At 43.7% G+C, this 21691-nt stretch overlaps 1 protein-coding gene across 1 annotated transcript in view; it reads left to right on the top strand.

The window, feature by feature from the left end:
- The first annotated feature begins 6345 nt into the window (after window positions 1-6345).
- The window catches only part of IRF2 (interferon regulatory factor 2), a 39449-nt gene continuing 24103 nt past the window's right edge, over window positions 6346-21691 (top strand). The window contains exon 1 of the mRNA XM_066549072.1: window positions 6346-6582. The gene's annotated coding sequence lies outside the window, so the exon portion shown is untranslated. The remainder of the gene's footprint in view (window positions 6583-21691) is intronic.

Here is a 21691-nt window from a genome sequence, read left to right as displayed (position 1 = left end):
TCTCTGAAGAACTCAAGGCAGTTTCCCGAAAAATATGCCACATAACACCCCTGTAACCCTATCAAGACATCAGTAGCAATGGAAGATTCTGGGAATAGATTACCTAAAATTGATGTCAGCTTTTACTGTGCCATGAAAGGTTTCTTATTCAGACCCTGACACTGATAATCCACTCACTTCTGAAAGCCTCACTTCTGTGGGCTTAGCAAACGTGAGAGCAGGGCAACGGCCAGAGTGGCAGAAATGACTTGTCAAAAAAGAAATGCAGCAAGATGGGCTACAGGAGACATGAGTCATGGATGAGCTGCATTCCAGAAACAGCTCAGCAGGGCCAGCTGCTGCCTTTCAGAAAATTAACTTGCTGGACTCGACAAGCCAGCACTGGAGGTGCAGCAGAGGAGCTCAGCTTCAGCTAGTAGTGCATCCAAAAGATGCTGTATCTGCTCTTGCTTTGAGAGGATGGTCAGGTGGATGTGCAGAGGGTATGGAAAAGCACTCTGGAGATCAGCGTTGCCAGGCCACATACATGAAGGCAGTCAGCAGACAGGACATGTTATCCAAAAATTACCCTTTTGTTAATAATTAAACACTGATTAGAAAAGGTGAAAGAGCCAAAGCTTTAAAGACAGTGGTGAGTTGAAAACAAATTTGTAACTCGTAGTGACCATTTTAACTTCAGATAGAAAAGCCTTAAATTAACTGTTTATAACTGGGTCCCTCTTTTTTTTTTCTCTTTTTGTGGTCACATTGGGTGGTGTTGCAGTATGAGCTGGAGAGTGCACCAAGGAGGAAAGGCTGGAGCTATATTTAAATAGACCCCCAAAGTTGTAGCATAGGAGGCTGCTGCAGGGTCCGACAAGCTGGGGGGCACACAGAGAATTTCCTCTTTTTTCAGCAGGAAACCTCTTGAGGAGGACCCCCCTTTTTGACACCCCTATGCCTCCTTCACCATTGGGAGGTGAGTGAGGTGACATCCCAGCACCTCTTGCCTCTCCTTCTGAGATGGGCAATGGTCCCTGACAGCCCCCATCACCTCATGACAAGTGGGGATGGGAGCTGGGATGTTGTCTGTCCATCTGTCAGGGGATGCCCAGCACAGTCTGGGGTAAGTCCAGTGCGTGGGTTGGCTCCCTCTGTCCTCCTGTCCTCCAGTTTTGGAGGGCAGGAAAACACCCCTGTCATGGGGTGGAACTTTTCTCCCCACAAAGCCGTGGGACCATGGCAGGATTTAAGGAACAATATCATCTGTTTGGGAGAGTGATTGATGGGGCAATGTGCCTGGTGAACATTTCTGCAATGCATATCCCTGCAAAGTATTTTAATGTGAAAATCCACTACAAAGAGGAAGGTGAAAAGAGAAAAGTGTCTTTCCCCTCTATGAAGAGAATTGAGCTATTTTAAACAATAAATACATTTTTAATTAATAAATCAAAGGATGTGTTCATACATGTGGAGAAGCAAAGCTCCTAATACCTGATTATTATCGTGAAGAAACATATTCATTCTGCTTTGTGAAGCCAATAGACAACATATGACTTTTCTTTATATTCTACCTCAGTTTCACTGGGAAAATTGCCATGAAAGCTTCCACTTCATTGAAACACTCTATTGAAGCAGAGCTAAGCAGGATCACTTTCAGGTGTGATCTGCTGAAGCAGCCTGCCTCCCATCCAGGCTTTCTCTGCCAAACTCCACTCCAGCCCTGAAATGTCAAGATGCTGTTATGTGTTTTTAAAGGACTTCTTTCCTCCCTAAATTTTGATGTGTGGGCCAAGAGATGTGAGTAACCAAAACCACCTCACAATGCTGTTAAGCAAATTCCTGGTTCCCTTTCTTGTCTCCTATTAAATAAAGTGAATTGTGTCCAGCAGCTGAGCTGGCAGAGCCATGGGCTGAAGTAGTGCACCAAATAAAAGCAGTGACAAGTAATATGAACAGGCACTATAGTCCTCAATAGTGTTCTGCAATGTCATGTGTTTGGTTTGGGCTCAGGGGACAGGCTCTTCCCAGTTACCTGTCCTCCTGCAGCACCTGGCTGCAGCCAGACCATTGTGATTGGGAAGGCATAACAATTTCTTAGTAGAATAATGTCTGTCACAGGTTATTGCTTTATCTCTTGGCTCTTTCTGACCGAATTTGCTAAGGGCTGGATAAAACAACACCTTTGTGAAGACACTTGGCTTTCCTGAAAGTACAAGAGGCTTTGAATTGCAACAGAAAAGTTTCATTTTGCAGTTTAGAGAAGCTACTCTTTAGAGATCTGGTCTGAGCAAATAGATTTTTCCATCTGGAACGGTTTTCTGTAATTATTACCAATAAAAACAAAGCCATACTCCCACCATCTCACTTCTTAGCAATCAGAAGAACAGCACAGCTGGAATATGAGAGCTGAGAAGTACTCACTAGTGCAGGCACCCTGTTAAGCCTCTCATAGGTGGGTGTCCCTGCTGGCCCAGCCCAACCAAAACCAAAGGAAATATCCCATGGGTGGATTTGCTCCAAAACGTAGGCACTCAGGAAGATGTGGGTAATATTATTAAAGTAAGAATTATATGACTCTTGCAATTGATTTATTTTCTTGATACTGTCCTGTAACATAAATTAGCTTTCCCACTTTAATGTATCAGAAAAATAAACAGGTCAGCTGTAAGGGAGTAGGTAAGCTTGAGTCCCAGCTCCATGAGAAAATTCACCTTTTCTAATTCTACTTATGAATAGTCCCAATGCCTGTGACAGTGATTTTAAGAACAAAAACTATGTCAGCTCAACGTAAAGACAGGGTAAAACCCACAAGAAAAGGACCAGAAAGGGAAGATGTAATGTTATTAAACTTTTCAAAAATACTATTAAACTTACAAAACAAAACAATCAAAACAAAAACAAACAAAAATCCACAATAAAATGGCTGGCATATTGCATATTTATTTACCTTCTGGAACTTAAGGGATTCCCAGTCTGAAATTTTTTTCTCACAGAAATGAACTCCAGGCCAGAAAAAGAGACTCATTTGTGAAGAAAAGGCAGGATGCTAATGGAAGCAACTAATTCCAGTAGCCAGATCCCTAAAGAAGGTTGTTAAAAGAATAAGTTGCAAACTTTGGCAGTTCTGCAGAAGAAAGGCAGTGGATATGTGATGCTTCTGGGTTAAATTCTCTGATTTTAAAGCTGCCATATCTCACTGAAACAGCAAAGTCACAAGAGGTTAAAGTCTCTTTGTGGGGGCAAAGAGTCACTGCTGAAAGTTAAGTTTAGAAAACTAAAGCTGCCCATTCCCATTACCTTTCAGCATTAAAAAAAGGAATCACAACAGAAGATTTAACTTCTGGTATAACTTCTGATTTTGTGGTGCTAGGAGCTGTGTAGGGAAAGGCCTTTGTCAATGTACAGAATGCATCAAGATCTTGAATGTGCTCCACTGAGAGCAGGTGAAGGTGGTACTAGAAAATGGCAAGAGCGAGCTGCAAATTCTGCCCAATGGCTTGGCTAGTGTGTCTCAGGGAAGCTCACTGTTTCCTTTGACCAAAACCAACTCATGTAATTCATAGCAATGACACTTAGTGTTCACTGAATGAGACATTAAAGTATTAAAATGATGGTATTTTTTCTACACAACATTTACTGATACATAAACTACAGTATTTTTCACAGCTGGCTCATTCTGCAAACAAATTAAAAGCTCATACTAGAAAAAATAGCAATGTCTGAGTATTGCAAAAGCCAGCCCAAGTCACTCTACTCTTTGCTTGGAGGGAGGTGTTGGAGTAGCATTCCTGCACTGAACCATTCGCAAGCATTTCTATTCAGGCAGGACTTTTTGAAGGGTACCAAAGAGGTTCTAGCCCCTAGAAGTTTGTGGCTTTGGGGGCTGTTTGCAGCAGAGTTGGTGTCTTTGCATTTAATAGACCTTGTGGAGTTTTTTTGTTCTGTGAATGTGTACAGGTGCTTTTTTGGGATCCCCTGTGAACTACTGGCACCTCAAAGGAGGATGCATGAAGATCCACTTCCTTCTGTTTGCTTTAAATGGGCCACCTGCTAGTTTCACTTGATGCTCTCTAGTTCTTATATTAGAAAAGCAAGCAAATAATCCACCCCTACTCCTCTCTACTCATTATTCTCTCTGGTCTGACTGTTTTCTGTTGTTTATCACTTCTCCATCATGTATAATCTTGGTCACTTAAATCCTTGTATTACTCTAACATCAGGATGGCTCCGTGTTTTTCTTTATGTTTGTTGCTTTTCTCTGGATCTTTGCTGTTCCTGTTACACATGGGCCAGAGCAATGGAAGCATGTTGCAGCCCTCCCCATTCTGTTCTTTGCATTTCATCCTGCCATCTTCCACCAGCTTTGGGACAGCTTCTGAGTGCTGAACCAATTCTTCCATGAGTTATTGCAACTGTTAGATCTTATTTCTGAGTGGGAACAAGTTGATTAGAAATTTCTCATTTTCAATCAGTTTACTCCTCTCTAATCCAACCTGGCCATAGTAACTATCTCTAGCCTGGTCAGAGGGCACTAATACCCTACCTTTATCCTAGTTAGACCTTCAGTCTGTGAAAATTTGCTTTTAGTTATTGGAGTTTTCTGATTTTGCTGTTATTTTGTCATGGAGTTCATAGCCCCTCGCCCTATAGCCACAGCCTGGTCTGACCCTCCTACATAAGCTGTGGTCTGTCACTACCATGTCTTGCTAAATATTTCCTTTCCCTGCACATCTATTCAGTCAACATGCCAATCTGAGCCAGGTGTCCCATAACCCTCATTCTCATTCCACTGTGGCTTCATGGAAAATCAGTCTCTTCTGGAAGTGTCTGGGAGTATCAGCCATGTGAGTAGGACCTTTCTTGCTTCTCTTGTGCCCCTGCTCTGGGAACCTGTGTCCCTCCACATGAATGTGGATCTCTCCTTACTGCTGGGAATGTTTCTAGAGAAGTTTAGAAGGAGATGCTTGATTTTACTGTTCTACCTGGCATGTTATGTCTTACTTCCCAAACCTCTTCCTTGACCTTTCCTACTTCACTGGTGCACATGTGGACCACAGCCACCTTCTAGGCCGCAGTGGTTTTTTGGGAGGTGGTAGATTGCTGACATGGTCTCTGCCAACCTAATTTGTTTTGTGATTATGTTCTCAGTGCAAGGAAAGCCTTTTCACAACAGGAGGTCTCGTCACCCACAAGGGTGGACTCCCTGTCTCATTGCTAGCTCGGTGTCCTCTGCATGTCCAGGGATGCTGCCACAAAGGATCCTCAGTGCCCACAGCACCTGGAGAACAGCTCCCCCTCCATTTGCTGTACAGCTGGAGAGCACGCAGCTCCTTGACCACTCCCCTGTGCCACTCCTTGCACAACACTGGGGTCCCAGCACTTCTCCCAGCCCGTGCATCGTGTGCAGCACAGGGAGCTGCACCGCTTGGCTACCTGAGTGCCTTGGATGTTTGTGCATACAGCACACACATAGATGGATATGTGTGCGAGGGAGATATATACACCTCTCTGTCTCCATATACAGCCCTTTGAAATGACTACATCTTATATCTCCGCCAGCCTCCAAGTGCTCTTTTCCTTTCTCATTTATGGCTAGAGCTAGGAATGGCACATTGCAACCTCAGTGGATTTTATTTACTGTAGTTTGAATCGGGATTATCAAAACCCTGTAGAAAGCTTTGGTCTCTACATTGACTCCATAACTAACGGAGTTTGTAAAATCCGTTGAAATCCAAGAGCTCTCTCTTGAAGTAAGCCAGCTGCTTGAGCCTCGCTGGGTTCAAAGGATCTGATCTGTAATTGTCCTCGTTGTGGAACTACGACATTGTACTTTTCCAAAGGCAATGACAGCTCTCGCATGCGCGTGTACCAGACCGAAACCAAGACTCCCACCTCAGCAGAGGGGCTAGAGACGTAAGGAGCGATTCAGTCCGTGCTGGTGGAGCTGAGCGGCAGGGATTCCTCTCTGGTCTCCGGGAAAACCTGCTTTGAGCGCTGGGTTTGTGCGTCCCAGAGCAGCGCTCCCTCGCTCCTCGCTCCCCGGGGCTGGCTCCGGCTCTCGGTGCAGCCCTGCGGGCCCAGCGCGTGTTGCGGGAGCCGGTGCCGGGCGGGGGTCGGTGGCGGAGTCCTGGGCTGTGCCGCGCTGTGCCGTGCCCTGGCGCTGTGCTGTGCTGTGCCGTGCCCCGGCGCTGTGCTGTGCCGTGCCGTGCCCCGGCGCTGTGCCGTGCCGTGCCCCGGCGCTGTGCTGTGCTGTGCTGTGCCGTGCCGTGCTGTGCCGTGCCCCGGCGCTGTGCCGTGCCCCGGCGCGGCGGTGACGGGCTCAGCGCTTCCGCGCCTGCCGCCGCAGCCCTGCCCCCGCCGCCTGCGCGGCCGGCCCGGCCCGGCGGAGAGGCGGGGGGATTTCCAAGCGCCGGCGGCCTCGCCGCTTCCTCTCCTTGTTTTGCTTTCGATCTGGCCCTCTCTCCGCCCGGGCGGAGGCACTGAACTTTTAGTTTTGCTCCCGCGATTATTCAGCGGCTGTTTTCATTTCCATTTCGTGTCCCCTGGCAACGGAGGTAACCTTGAGGAATTATATAAGGGCCGCGAAAACGGGCCGGCAAGGTAATTTTGAATTATTTTCTATTTTTTTTCCTATTTATTCTTTTCTTCGCGTTTAATTTTAATTTTATTTTTCCGCATTGCTGCTTCTTCCGTGTGCGGGGCAGCGGGGGCTCCCGGGCAGATGCGCATCGGTTTTAAAAACAAAAGGTCGGGCTGCAGCGACCGGGGCCGAGCCCGATTCCGCCGCTACGTTTGAGAACGGGGGGGGAAGGGAAGAGGCGGCCGCGGCAGAGATGGAGCGGCCGGGGGGTACCGCCGCCTCCCGGGTGGGGAGGCAGCTCGGGCGCACAGACAAAGGCGGGGGCGCTGGGCCGGGAGGGCCGCGGCGCGGGCCGGGTCAGGCTGGGCCGGGGGGCCCCGCACTTGTTGCGGGGCCGGGCGCGCGGTGGCTCCGATGAGGGAAGGGAAGGGAAGGGCAGGGGAGCGGCGGCAGCGCGGGCGGAGGGGCCGCGGGCGGGGGTCGGTGCGGGGGGGGGTGGGGGGGGCGCTGCCCCCGCGGGCCGGGGGCGGGAAGGGGCGGGGCCCGGCCCGCCTCGCCGAGCGCCCGTTACACAAGCGCGGGGCGGGGCCTCTCCCCGGCCCTCAGCGCCGCCGCCCGCCGGGCCCGGGAGGCAGCCGGGCCCGGGCCCGGGATCCCCCCCCCTCGTGAGGGCACGGCCGTGGCAGTACGGAGGGGCAGACACGGCGGGGCGGGTTCCGCGGGAGCAGCGGAAGGAGGAAGTGGCGCGGGCGCTCGGCTCCCTGCGGAAAGGGCCTCCCGTGCGGGCACGGCGGCGCGGCCGCCTCGGCAGGCGCTGTCCTGCCCCACGCTAGCGAGCAGAGCCCAGCGCTGCCGTCTAACCCCAGAGGGAAGTTAGCAACAAGGATTTCCTTTGTGCGCAGTACGCAGGGTCAAATGTCCAGCGTCTTGCCATGGCTGGGATCGAATTTGCAAGTACCTGAAGGGTTGGATCCCTCGGCCCAGATTCCCAGAGCTACTTAGGTCTTTGACTCTCGTTTTGATTAGTGTGAGCGCCTAAGCAGCGGAGTCTGTGTCTTAACCTTAATTCGTTAGACACAGAGCTCAGATAAAGGAATTCCGGGGTGCAGAACTTTCCTTCCGGTGAGTGTACGGTTGTAATTTATAGCCCACCTTACCGTGCTCAGGTCTTGCAGACAGCATTCTCTTGAAGGTATGAGCAGTTGTAAAAGAAAACCTCAGTTTCTGGAGATGAAATACAACGTGTTTAAGTTTACAGTTATTTTATTTAAGTCTTAACAATCTTTGCAGAATGCCTGTGTTAGTACCATAAAAAGGGAGTGGAGCAGCAACATTTAAATTCACCCTAACACAGAGACAGTCCCACAAAAGCAGCAGAACTGATCTCTGAGCAGATGGTCTCAGTCTGAATCGCAGTCTTTCTTTGCTGCCAGCCCCTTCAGATGCATCAGTGTCCTTCTTTGGCCCTGTTGGTAACATGCTGCCGGGGAATTACTTCATGTGCCCCTTTATTTTTGCTGGTAAGCCATGATGAAAGGTGTGAGAGCTCCACCTTCTTAGGCACAGTACATTTCATGTGCCACACTGCAGCTCTTCAGTGAGGTACAGGCATGGCAAGGTGTCAGCCTGTGAGCCCTGTGTTACCTCCCTGAGGCTGGGGGTCCCAGCAGGTTGGCAGAGGCAGGCAGAGCAGTCAGTCACTATTATTGTTTGGCACATGTATTAGCACTGCTACCCAGTTACTTGCTGATGACAGAAGTGACAGATTTTAGGAGCTGTCAAGTCAGTCTCTAGAGAAGAGCTGCTCATCACAGACCATGCTGTGTGGAAATGGGTAGCCAAGAGGTATGAGAAGTAACATGCAGGCTATTAGGAAGGAGGGGTTAAAGGCCCCTTTCTCCATTGAGGAAAGGTCTTAAATGTGTGGGACCAAGTGGAGTTAGGGGCAATTTTAATACAGAGTTGAAAAAATTATGAAGAAAAAACTCTACTAAGATTCAAGAGAAAATAAAAATCTTTATTTGAATAAATAGAGTCTACATTAGAAGAATAGGCTTTATGTAAATAAATTTGCAGCCAGGTTATGTATGCCTTCAATGAAAACATGTGCTTATATATACAGTATATATAATAATATATCTTCAAAAACCAAACAGTGGGAAAAAGCTGATGGATAAGGATTGTAAGGTTTGTCATTATACTCTCTCTTGAAGTGATGCATCACCTTCATGGTGTTAAAACATCTTCATGGTAGAATACTTGGAGTATCAAAAACTTTGTGGGTGCATGGAGACTGAGTAGGACTGAGTAGCTTGCACACGCATAATGTGGGAAACTTTTTGTTAAGGAGGAAATAACTGTTTGGGGAAGTAACACAGGGTCCCATGTCCTGATGTCCTAGGCCTGTGCAGGAAGAGCAGAGAGATTAGGGTTATGTGACTGCCCAACCTAGATGTTGGCAATAACTGTCACATATGAAGGGAGCGTAGAGAAATTCCAAGAGTAGAAAATATGATTGTCAATGAGGGCCCGCAGTTGCCACTGTGTAGATTATGTCATGGTCCAACATGAAATTTGCCCAGGTGCCAAAAAACCCTACTTTCTGGGTGTAGCTTGTACAGATACACTGGGGGAAACAACTCTGGACAAGGTACTGGCCAGCAAGAATTAAATTCAGAATTTTGCATTCAAAATCCCAGCAAGTTCTGACATGACCCTGTTCATAATGTCCTTAAAATCAATGTTGTTTCAGGAGCTGCAAAGGCAAGGATTGTTGTAGCAGTGTTTACTCTTCCAAAGTAGTTCTTCATATAACGAGGAAAGAAGTTAATCAAATGGTGAGAGGCAGCCAAAAGTGTAAAATTGTTGCAAGTGGCATGTAATTCTTCAAAGACACTAATAGTAAAGGCTCAAAGCAATTGTGTGTCAGCTGTCAAAAATACCAAAAAAGCTGAGCAGGCTGACAAGCAAAGTAAAGCAGCTCAGTACAAGTAAAAAGACCTCTTTCAAATGTTAAGATTTTGTCTTCAAATGGGAAAGGTGGAAAAGAACATAACAAATGCCAAACACAGTTAGATAAGCCAAAGAGTCATGCAGCTAAAGGCATGAGAACAATTAGAATGTACTCTTTGCAGCTCATCAAACCCAGGAAGCTTGCTGATAAGTTATCCATGTGTAGAAGGAGTGCCCAAGGAAGATAAAGTCAGTGTAAGAGTGAAACAAATTCTCTGAGCCTTGCTTCACCAAGAAAGAGTTTAAAGAGATTCTTTTGCAAGTGGCTTTCTCTTTTTTTAAAGGAGTGAACATGTCCGGGAGCTCTCCAAAGTCAAGTGTCGGTGAGAGAGGGTATGAGAACAAACCATTGGGAAGGATGAAGCAGAAGGCAGGAGGTGATACTTGTTGCAGAGTTTTGAAACAACCGAAATGGAAAGTTGCTGAAATGTTGCCTCTTGTGTATAACTCCTTGTGTAGGCCTGCTTTGATGCTCCAGAAATAGAATGTAACAAATGAGCTGTCCCTTTTCCAGGGTTTCTCTGGAGACTCAGAACTCGAGGATGGGCATTTTTGTTTGGTTGGTTGATTGCCAAGGGTTAGTGAATGGGACTAGTGAACATGGGTATAAATGTGAAACAATGACAAAGACTAGGCCTGGCTTATGTTGCCAGGGAGTTGAGTGTCATGACTCTTCTGGCGTTCTCTGAAGGTGTTGCTGAGCTGTTGTCTGGTTGATGCAGTCCTTACTAAAGCAGGGCCAGCTTCAAGGTGGGATCAGTTTGCTTTGGGCTGTGTAGTCACGGCCAGTTTGCTCATTGAAAAGAGTTTGTACTCCTCACCCCAAGTCTGCCCGGGGCCTGTGCGATTCAAGGGATGGAGGAAGGGATAGGTGGGAATGTGACAAGTTTTCCAGTTCTATTAACTCATTTGGAGCATGAAAATCCCAAAGGCTGAACCACAAAGTCTGCAGAAGAATCTTATTTTGAAAGTGTGGGTGTAAGTTTGCAGATGAAGTTCAGTACAGACCAATTTCAGTGTAATACATATGGAAGGGATTGCAATCCTAATTTTCTATACACAAAAATGAAGCATGAACTGACTTTCTACTCAGGAAAAAAATCATACACCTTGTATAATCCAATGAAAGGATAAGCTCTGTGCCAAGATGTGGTTAGTAAAGGACAGGACAGGTTAGGAATTATTAGGAAGGAGTTAAAAAAAGAAATAAAAAGCACCATCGTGGCACTACAAATCCATGTTACTCCCCTCTCCTGATTCAGGAAGTAGTGAAATTTGCTGAGCTACAGAGGAGGATGTCAAAGATGATGAAGGGTAGCGATGAGCTTTTGTGAAAGAGCAAGTAGCTTGGAAAAGAAGTGACTGAAGGGACCGTGGGGATATTCTTTAAAATCATTAGTGTCATGAAGAAAGTGAAGAGGCAAGATAAATGAGACCCAAATAAAACAATTGGGAGGCAACTTCAAAAAAAACAGATGCTCGTCCTGCAATACGTAAATTGTGGTGCTCACAGCCACTGCGTGTTTGTCAGGGGTTTACTCAGGTTCACAAGTGATTAGTCAGTCTTTTGGAGAGAAACTTGCTGTGCAACTTAGCAGTCAGGACAGTTCAGTATCAAATTTTGGGCACTGACTACTGAGAATTACTGCAGATGCTGATCAAGAATTACAGAGAATTACTGCAGATGCTGATCAAGAATCATTGCTGAAAACTGCTAGTAGAAATTTCCACTGAGAAGCATAAGCTACCATCCATTTGCAGATAGCAGAGAGAAGCAAGGCCGTTTATTGCCCTTTGTTATGTGAAACTTGTGGCATAAGATTTTACCAAACTTCCAGGGGAAAAAATAGCCTATAATGATCCTTTTTAATGTGGGCTTGCTACCCCAGCCCTTGCTAACCTGACGCCAGTTACAGTCAGGTAAAGGCAAACCTTACAATCCGTATCCTGTATGCATTCAACACTGCATTGGAGTGGTAGCCCTGCAAAATTCCTCTGACATTTGCAGGATTAGAACCTCAGTTTGCATTTTGTGCATCGTATGTTAAAAGTCATGGTCCGTTTCTTGGTAAAGATACAACACTAATCAGGTGTTATTCCTGCTTATCTCTGTGTCTCATTTGTAAAGATTGTTCTTTTGAAACCTGATTCTTCAAAGGCCTGCAATGATTGTGATATTGAGGACATAAACCATGATACAGTGTTTACAGAAGTTTTATTGTAGCTAGTGCTGCTACAAACTGTGATTAGTGCAAAACATTTTCCGGTTTGTCCTTTGAGATCTCAAGTGCAAAACAAAAGAATAAGTAAGCTTAAAAGATTCTGGATACAGTGAATGAGAGGAACAGATTTGTTAAGGTGCATATTCCTCATGTATGAATAGCATTATGCAAAATATTATTCCGTTTAATTAAATAAGTTCCTCTTGGGGTTTTTTGGTTTTGTTTTGGTTTCATTTTTTTCAGAAGTTTTATTGGAATGTATGAAGGTTCTTCTTTGTATTGACTATGTGTAAACTCTTGTGTTAAGATGAAAATAGCCACTAAAAAAACCTGAAATCAACAATTAACAGTTAGTGGAATGGAATCCATGAGACCAGTTTAGAGTTTAATATCAATCTACATGTATGTAAATATATATATACAGATGTACATATCTACGTATCTACATATATATAAAATTAAGATAGTTTGTATATAGCAAAAATAATACATTGTACAGCACATACTTCTTATTAATAAACTGTGAAAAGATTTTAAAATTTGCTCTTACAGTTAGTGCTGGATATGTTTGCAATTTCTTGGAAGCTCATGTAAAATTTCTGGTTTTTTGAATGACCCAGAGAAGAAAGAAAGAAGTGGTAAGCAGTACAGTAATGTTTGATTTCTCAATTTGTAATATATTGCAAGCCCAGCTTTCTGTATGCCGGAAATCTTCTGATCCCTTTGTTTGCTTTGGAGCAGATTGCATTAAATCAAGTGCAGCAGTCTTTAGGACAAAGGAAACATTTTATCTTGTTGCACCTTGGACACACATCCAGGAGCAAATCTGCCTGCATGTGGAATATTGTTTCACCCCAGGTGCAGAATTTAAATTTTAACTCTGGAGTTGTTTTAGCATTCAATTGTTGCTATATAGGTTGCTATCTTTCAAGATAAGCTTGGAAGTAATAATTTTCATATTCCTGTCTATTAAAGAGGAGGGCATATTTCTGTTTGATGGTTTTTCAGCTAACGTTGACAGGCTTGGTTTGTAGCTCCCAGCATATTTCTGGTGTTAGGAATGGCATTAAGGTGTGTCAAAACTGGTTAAATTTGTCCTTTGTTCTGAACTGCACGTGATAGTGGATGTTGTCCAACCATTTCCCTTTTGCTGTAAAATTATTTTAAGTGCTTTTAAAAGACTTAGATACTTAAGATTAATGCAGCACAAAAGAAGGAAGGGTTGCTTACGCATTTGGTTTTGAAAAGTGTGACCTGTGGTTAAGTTCTGCTTTCTCATACATATGGAGGGATAGATGTGACTTGAAGGGCCTGATAAGTGCACAGAAGACAAAGCCTGGACTGTGATATTTCTGTTGATATTGCATGTTGCTTGACAGCATTCCAGGCAAGCCTCTTACAGCTTTATCTAAGCAAGACACTGCCTTTGTTGGTTAATAAATTAAGGTAGCAGTAAATTCAGCTCTTTATGTGCATTTTGTGCGTATATGTATAACACATTTCGTGCATGGCATGGGCTTTTGTGCATTTGGTGTACTGGCTGTCTTTTAAGGTGTTTTGTTGACTCCTGTATTCAGGACTTTATATGCAACTGAGACATTAATCAAGTGGAAAATAGTCAAGTATTGAATTTAATTGGATGAGGCATATAAATCTGTAAAATCAAAACTAAACAGCTCTACCCCAAAAGACTTTCTAAAATTGTGACAGCATCTTCAAAAGTTTATTTAAGGTAAAAATAATTCTGCAATAAGAAAACAGGGAGGATAGGAGAGCAATGTTTTTAAATTACTGAGAGTTTGCCTGCAACATCTGAAATCCCAACAGTGTTACATGAAAAAGATGAAAGCAAAACTTGAGGATAAAATTGAAACCAAATATAAACAAAAGTGAAACCAACTCCGTTGGTTTTCATTTCCCAGTTGGCAAAAATGAAATAAGCACAGAGCAAAGAAGCATGAGAGCTTGAAAAATTAATTCAGTTTTACCATTTATTTAATCTGTCATCTAAATTAGACTGCTGCCTGGCAGCACTGCCTTAGCAAACTACACAATAGAGGGTAGGGGCTGCACTCCTGGTTTATTTAGGTACCACTTCTCACAGCCAGAGGTCTGGGCAAAGGTCCTGCAATATGGGAAGTGGTGTCTTCTTCAGTAACAGAGGTGCTGTTTTGAAATCTGTGGCAAACATGTACACGGAGTACAGTGGAAGTGATGACATCCAGGACGATGAAAGGGAGTCAGTAACTCAGCTGGCCAGAGCACTCGAGCTTTAGTCTTGTTGAGATTTGAGTTGCTAATAAAATTTGGTATAAAATACATGGTTGGCTTCTTTTTTTTTTTTTTTTAATTTCACCTTTGAGGTCATCCACATAGACTGGGGCCAGATGTACGGTAACCAAAAGATGTAATCCAGTATCAGTTTTGCTGATGGTATGAAATGACTGTGAATGGTTTCACTCAATTTCCACAGATCAGTCAACAGCTAGAATGTACTTTGTGATGTTGAGAACTACCTGGTGAATTAGTCGAAAGATGGGCAAACAGTGGATGGCTGTGTAATCTCAAATACATTAATCTGAGATTTCATTTCTCCTTCTCCTATTTAGATTTGAGATTTCATTTCTCCTTCTCCTATTAGAGATGCATGCTCCTGGGCTGCATTGAAAAAAAGCTTGGGTGTTGACGAGAAGCTTTGACAATCTCTGCTCTGCTAATGCTGTGCTGGGGTGAAATGAAAAACTTTATTTCCAGAGGTCCAATTCTCACACATTTGAACACATTGCATTTAAGCATATAAAACCAAAAATTTTTGGACGCCAGAGCAATTCTGAGATTTGAGATTGATGAGAGAATACGAAGAAGTCTAACTTTGTTTAGTTTAATAATATTAATGCAGCTTAGATGAGAAATGAAGATGAGTTGAGTTGCCTCACTCTAGCTCAGTAGTATTTTAGGAAACTTCCAAGATAGAAATAGCTGCTGCAGATCACAAAGTGAGGCTAATTGCTGTTGGTCTGTGGTCAGCACAAAACCTTTAAATTAAAAGCATATTTTGTAACCAATGCTATTAACTATTCATATCCTGTGTGTCCTGTGGCATAGGAAAGAGTAGCACTTCTAGAAAAAGGAGCATTAGATCATATTATTTCAACAAGCGTAAGTACAAGCATTTAATACTTAGTACACTTTAAGTGCACTTCTTTCAGTTGTGTGTACAAGAGAAAGATATTTCTTTCTCAATTTCTCCAGTATCCAGCAGAATCTCTGTAATAACTAATTCAATTTATTTTTTGTGCTCAACACATCTGTGTCTTTCATGGTGCTATTTTTGTAACTGTAAATAAGTTCATGTGACAGACATGTTTCCAGCTCACAGTGGGTGATTCAGAGGATTCCAACCTCCAAGTATGCGCCTGCCATGATCTGTCTGTAAAGAAAGTGTCTAAGTAATCATTAGAGTATTTTTTACAAATCTGAAATAGTGTATACTTTTCTTGAATACCTTTTCTTAGAAGTATAGGAGAAATTGCTGAAAGGGCTGCTTTTGCTTCTCTCAGTGAAGTTAGGCAGAGGTAGTTTATGCCTTTTGCTGCTGGATCTGGGTGCTGTGCTAACAATTACAACTTTGGATAGCAAAGGTATAGTTGTGGGTTAGCTATTAACTTCAGTGGTAGAAACTGCCCTTGCCCAGACAATAAAATGAAAGCTTTAAGCAAATATTAAATCACACTTCAGTGTAGTGTGCAAATAGTTTTTGCTGTGTGTTGCAGAACAGTATGTTATACAAACAAAGGTAGCTGTGGGAAACAAGCCCAGTCCAGGAAAGGTGGATTATATCAGGTGCAGGTCATGGCCAGTGAATGTGAAAACTCTTCCTTGAACACATTTCTCAGTGTTTGCTGTTGGGAATAATTTCTCTCTGCATCCATGAGTGCCTCTAAAATATCATTGACTTCTTGCAATCCTGTCTGAGCCTCACAAGCCATCAGTGTGGGAAAAATGAGATTAAGCACTTTTGTTTTACAACGACTCTTTTCTAACGTATAGCACCCTATAAAGCACTCACCCTGTACTTAGGCAAAGGAATGTTAGGCAGAACACTGAGATAAAGACTGCCCAAGCTTTAAAAGGTACTCTCACAGTTTAAGTTCTGATCCTGCAGGTATGTGCATGCATAAATTTCCCACTGCTTTCAGAGGGATCCAAGTAGTAAAAGTGCGTAAGAGTTTTAGGGATGTCTCCTGTAAACCTAGTCATGGAGCTCATGAGAATGCCGGGGTCTAACAGAACCATGCCATCGAGTTGCATCAGTGAAGTGATTGTTTATAATTGTTTGAGCTTTAATAGACTTCTAGTTTTCACCTTGGTGGAAAATTCTTTATGAATCAGGTGTCAAGTGCTGAGTTTTCCTGGCAGCTTTAAAGAACACACAGAGTTTGGCTTCCATGGATTCCAAATGACAGCTAAGTAGCAGCAGCAATTACCTGTGGGTATTCAGGAGTAGATTCACATGTGAGTGTTAAATTCCAGAATAAAATTGATTATTTTGAGGATAACTACTCTCCAATGCAAAGAACTAATTGCTCCCTGACAACCATGACAACAAATCCCTTGTTGTAAACAAGCCCCTCCCAAACTTGTCCGAGTGAAGTACAGGAAAGTCACCACCTCTCTTTTAGGCAGCGCTTGAGAGAAAAATATTTAGAAATCCCAGATACTGAGGACAAATCATGGTCAGTCGTCAGATGTAACACAAAGCTTAAGAAAAAAACTAATCAGATATTGGACTGATTATAAATAATCGATTTATGGCTGCTTTTGAGACTCCTGGAGGAGCTGGCAAGATGTGTTGTCATCCTGATGCCAGCAGATTCTGGCATCTCCTATCTTCACTCCCTGAATACCTGAGAAAAAATATGAAAGAAACCTCCAGGAAACAAAGTATTCTTGTAAAGCTGAAACTAAAGCAATCATTTTGTATTGTCACCAGACTAGCAGACATCCATGCTTGTGCAGATGAGCATTGTGGCAAGGATACTATGGAGATGATCTTTAGCAATCTGTTAAAAGCCTGGCCCAAATTCCCAGCTGATGTAGGTTGCTGCAATGCCAGAGAAGTGGATGTGCTCAGCCACAGACATTGTGTTCTTCAAGTGTTGTGATAGAAAGAACCATCACAAGGGAAATTTCATTGTGGGTACTGGGAGGCTGAAGCCTTGCTTCATCATGGCTAAGTCCAGAAGCAAAAAAAGAGCAACCTTCTGGGTTTATTGTATTAAAATAAGATGGATTTTCTTCGGTGAACTTCTAGTCTGCAAATCCAAGGGCTAACTTTAATGAAGCCTGAGATCACTGCAAAATAACAACTCATGTCTTTGCTGCTGAGGGAGAATAAGCTCTGCATGGAAACCAAAGGAAAGAGTGTGTTTTGATGTGTAACGTTTGAATCCCAGCCAGGGCATGTTAACACCCTTTGGGTGGAACAGAAATGCTATAGGGCTGATGAAACACACTCCATATACAGTGTGAGTTCTCACAGTACATTTTCCTGGGCGTGTTTAACGTACAGTCTCTAATGCTGATATCAGTACATGTTTAAGTTACTTTTGCCTTTGTTTTCTTTGGTTTTTGTTTTGCTTTCAGGGAAAGACGGGTTGGTTGTTTTTTGCCCTCTGTTGCTTGAGGATAAAAGGGCTTTTCTTCATTGTACTTTGTGTATCGTTCTTGGGTACAGCAGCAGGAGAGGAGTGCATGCTGAATGCTTCCTTCCTCCGTCTGTCTTGCAATGAGGTAGGCACAACCTGGACACTGCATTGCAGGGCCTTGGAAGGTTGGGTAGCTGTTGCTAGCATGAATCTGTCATGGAGAGCTCGATTTCCCAGGTTTTCACCCCACAAAGCTTTCCCCTTAGCAGCTATAGTCCTGTTGTAGCCCTGTCATGTTTTCTTTGGGAACCTAGGGAAGCAGGTGAAGTATTGCCTGGTGGTTGCTTGTACAGGTTCTTCTTAATGGCCAGGCCATGCCTTACACCATTCTGCCCAGGCCCTGTGCTCTCCCATCCTGCCTGCCCTCCAATTCTTGGCTTTCTGGCCTTTCTTGATGAAGTTGCGTCCTTCCTGCAGGCACCAGAGTAAATAAGGTACCACCTTTCCTGGCTGCAGTGAACTCTTGGTGAAGGACAGGAAGGACACAGTCTTTTCTGCTGCCACTAAAACATTAGGAAAAGCAGGAAAGATATTGCTGTGGCTACAATATGGATCAAGGTGTTACAGCCAACACAGGAACTGGGTCTGTGGAGCAGACTGGGCATGATGAATACTCTAATGGAGCTTACAGCAAGAGGTGCTTAGTGAGAAACAAATCTGCCAGTGTTGTCTCCCCCATCCCTCCCTGTTCATCAGGGCATCACTGACAGAATAATGGTGAAGAAAAAAGAGGCACCATTACATGCAGTTAAAAGACCAGAGAGTGTAGGTTTTGCTTTCTATCTAGCTATGAGTCCAGAAAGTCTATTACTGGCTTTTATGGGTTTTCTTGCTTCATTTCTAAGTGAGGATTTCACTTTGAACCTGTAAGCCTTGTACCTCTAAGAATGGCAATACCCACTTTTCCTCATTTACTTCTCTTTAATGAAGTGTTTTGCCGTTGGTTCCAAAAACAGATGTAGGATAATTTGGGATTATCGGAAAGAAGGCATGTTCTGCAGCACCTGTGGTAAGATCCTTCTCCACCTCATGGCTGATAGGAAAGGTACCAGGCAGAGGTCTTGTCTCCCCACACACTGCAGGCAGGGGGAATTCAGGTGTCCACAGTCAAAGCAACTGAGTAAAGTGCACTTCTGTTTTCCTTTCAGTATCAATCTCACATTTCTGAAGTATTTCTGGCTAGATGAGTCTAACAGTTTTTTTTACCTGAGAGAAGGCTCTATCCCTCTGATGAGTTTGACTTCTAAGCAGGGCTTTTCTCAGAGTACAGATGGTGAAATGTTTGAAAGTGGTATTCACAGCAGAATAGCTGAAAAAGGTGGTCATATTGCAAAATCCTATATGAAAGCAGAGTTCAGTCTGTGACCAAAGAGCAGAATTTTGCTCCAAGTAGTTCTTTAAAAAAAGATCATGTTTCTGTGTATGCTGGAACAGTCTTGGCAGAGACACAAATACAGAACCCATTTCTCTGAATCCTAAATTTAGCATATGGTCTCATTTCAGCATATCTCTTTGGTCACACGGGATGATTGATGCTTTTCTTAACTGCATCAGCCTTAGTAAACAAAGGGAATAGTTTAAAAGTTTATCAGCAAAGCACAAGTAAAGATAACTTCTCAAAAAATAGTATTACCCATTCTGTATTTGCAGAGAAAAGATAAATTGATACCCTGCAATGTTCTGCACATATCCTCTGAGGAACAGATGTTTTTCCACAGCTTTGAGCAGAGGCTGTGACCTGCTTCACAAATGTGCCTCCAAGATCTTGTCCCACCATAACTTTTCACAGCCATTAATAATATTTCCATATACTGACAAATCTTTTAACTGGGTACTTTGTGATAGGGAAAGAAGAGCTGCTTTTCCAGAGGTTTTTTGGTTTTGGGGTTTTTTTTGGTTCCATAGGAATATACTTTTAAGAAAGTACCCACAGATAGAGAGTAGTTTGTGGTTTTAGGATAACCTTTGTGCCTTTTTAGTTATCCAGATGCTGCCAGAGTGAAACTGAAGGAAAGAGAACATCGTGTACTGCTCAGATGTAATGCCTGCCATGCCATTGCTTTCACTTTCTGTCTACAGCTGCTGTAATTCTAGTGAAGAGCTCTTCATTCTCAAAGGTTACACTTTCTGTATGGCAGGAGTGTTATCTCTGTGAAGGAAAAAACAAGTCAGACTTACTAGAATGTTCTTGCGGTGAGTAGGGAGGGACTACAAGCTCTTTATCAATCATTATGGAGTGAAAATATGTGTATATGCATATTGCAACCAGTTTGTACCTTGCTGGGGAGTAGCCTTCACCGTGTTCTTGAAGTTTCTCATTGTAAAAAATAGGCTGAACTGACCACAGGACTAGCATGAATAGTGCAGTGATTAAAGCTTCAAAGAACATCAAAATAATCCCTCCATAAACTGTGGTGGCAGCCAATCCATGGGCCATGCTTCTTGTGTGGGAATGGCTCTTCACAGGTTCCCAGTGGGCTCCCCCTCTATGCAAATCCCAGTGAGCTGGGGCTGATGTCTTGCCCACTTGCCACTGGTTTGGGAATAATTTTATTGATGTCTTCATGTCCATCGATATATTTAAGCTCCCACCTCTGAAACAATGCCCCTGACTGTGGTCCCCTCTAATATTAAGTGGTTAAAATAGAGCAAGAAAAAGGAAATTAATTTCTGCAGCTACCAGTCTTAATACATTTGTAGGAGGCACGATTAAAAATACTGATTTTTGAAGACTGGCTGTCATTACTAAGAATGCCTTACTAAGAATTGTAGAGTGATATCCTAGCAGGTAGTCTTACTTACAGTGCTTAAATGAGCTCCCTTTTTCAGATGGGGTGAAAAAAAGCTTTCTGAGGTCCCATCTGCAGTTAACTGTGTTTCTTGGTGATTAGTCTTCCTTTCCTACACCATGAGAAACCAGAAGAAAAAACAAACAGGAATTATTTTCAACATAATGCCAGAAAGACTTCAAGTTTGGGTCTCTGGGAATATTAATAATTTTCCTGTGAAGCCTGCTAAATTCCTGGACTTCTTCAGAAGGCTGACAATGTGAAGAGTAGCATTAGCATGCAGCAAAACTGGGATGGGAATGAAGGGTGATGGAGTACAAGGTGCTTCTTTGCCACTGGAGGAACTGGTGCTGCACCTCCCCTCTGCTCCTTCCTTCCTCCCAGGCTGCTCTGCTCCTCTCCCTGCCTCCATCCATGGTCTCTGCAGTGTGGAGGAGGATGGTGCCAAGTGACCCAAGGCAGGCATTAAGCCATTTCTCTCCTGGTAACCAGAGGGTGAAGGTTCAGGCAGCCAAAAGTAACCAGGCTTCTGGAGAGGTTTGCTTAGGCCAGCAGATGGGTACCCACAGCTCAGGAGATCATGGCAGCAGTGAAGCCAGTGGGACCTGGATGCTTTGGCAGCTCTGAAAATATTGTTAGGCATGCACTTGCCCCACGTACAAAAAATTCCAACAGCTGTATGTAGCTTCTTCTAAGTGAGAATGTGCTCTTCTAAGGGGAAGTGCAACATTGAGGCTGACCAGGAGTGGGAGATAGGTGGGTAAGTGCTTCTAGTTTTACAGCCAGCTCCAGATTATAAATGTTGATGTTTTGTTGTCCTTAAAAGGATTGACTGTTTCTACTTTTTTTCTTTCAGCTGGGTAAACACTGGAGAGAGGCTGGCAAGAAACTTGGCATACCTGCTGTTTTGTAGGGCTTACCTTAGTTTCTGACTTTGTAGGTTTGTTTAATAACTGATATATTCTGATGGATGGTGAAGCTGGTGTGGTGTTAGGCAATGGCCCCTGAAACTTCACCTGTATTTGCTACCTATTTTGGATCATTTCAAATATCTTTACAAACTGGAATGATTCTTAAAGTCAGGTGATTTAATCTGTACTCACTGATGGATGGACTCCAGATCCTCCCACCTGGAGTCAGTGAAATAAGGCTTCAAGTGCACCCAGTAATCCCATTTATGGACAGACAGGAGCTACTTTTAAGGCACTGCAGATGCTGATGTTTCTTTCTGTACAAATAAATCATGCATTTGACAGCTCTGGATGGAGATAAGGCACCTTCATTTCCCACGGCAATTACTTGGTAGAGTTGACTTGGTATTTTCATCAAAAGAGTCTTGTTAACTTACAACTGACAAAAACCCTGCTACATTTTGGCACCATTGTGGTCATTGCTGTC

The sequence above is a fragment of the Molothrus aeneus genome, chromosome 4 (genome assembly GCF_037042795.1).
Source record: "Molothrus aeneus isolate 106 chromosome 4, BPBGC_Maene_1.0, whole genome shotgun sequence".
Taxonomy (NCBI): Eukaryota; Metazoa; Chordata; class Aves; order Passeriformes; family Icteridae; genus Molothrus; species Molothrus aeneus.
Note: the sequence above shows the minus strand (reverse complement) of the source record. Positions and strands in the feature narration are given on the sequence as shown.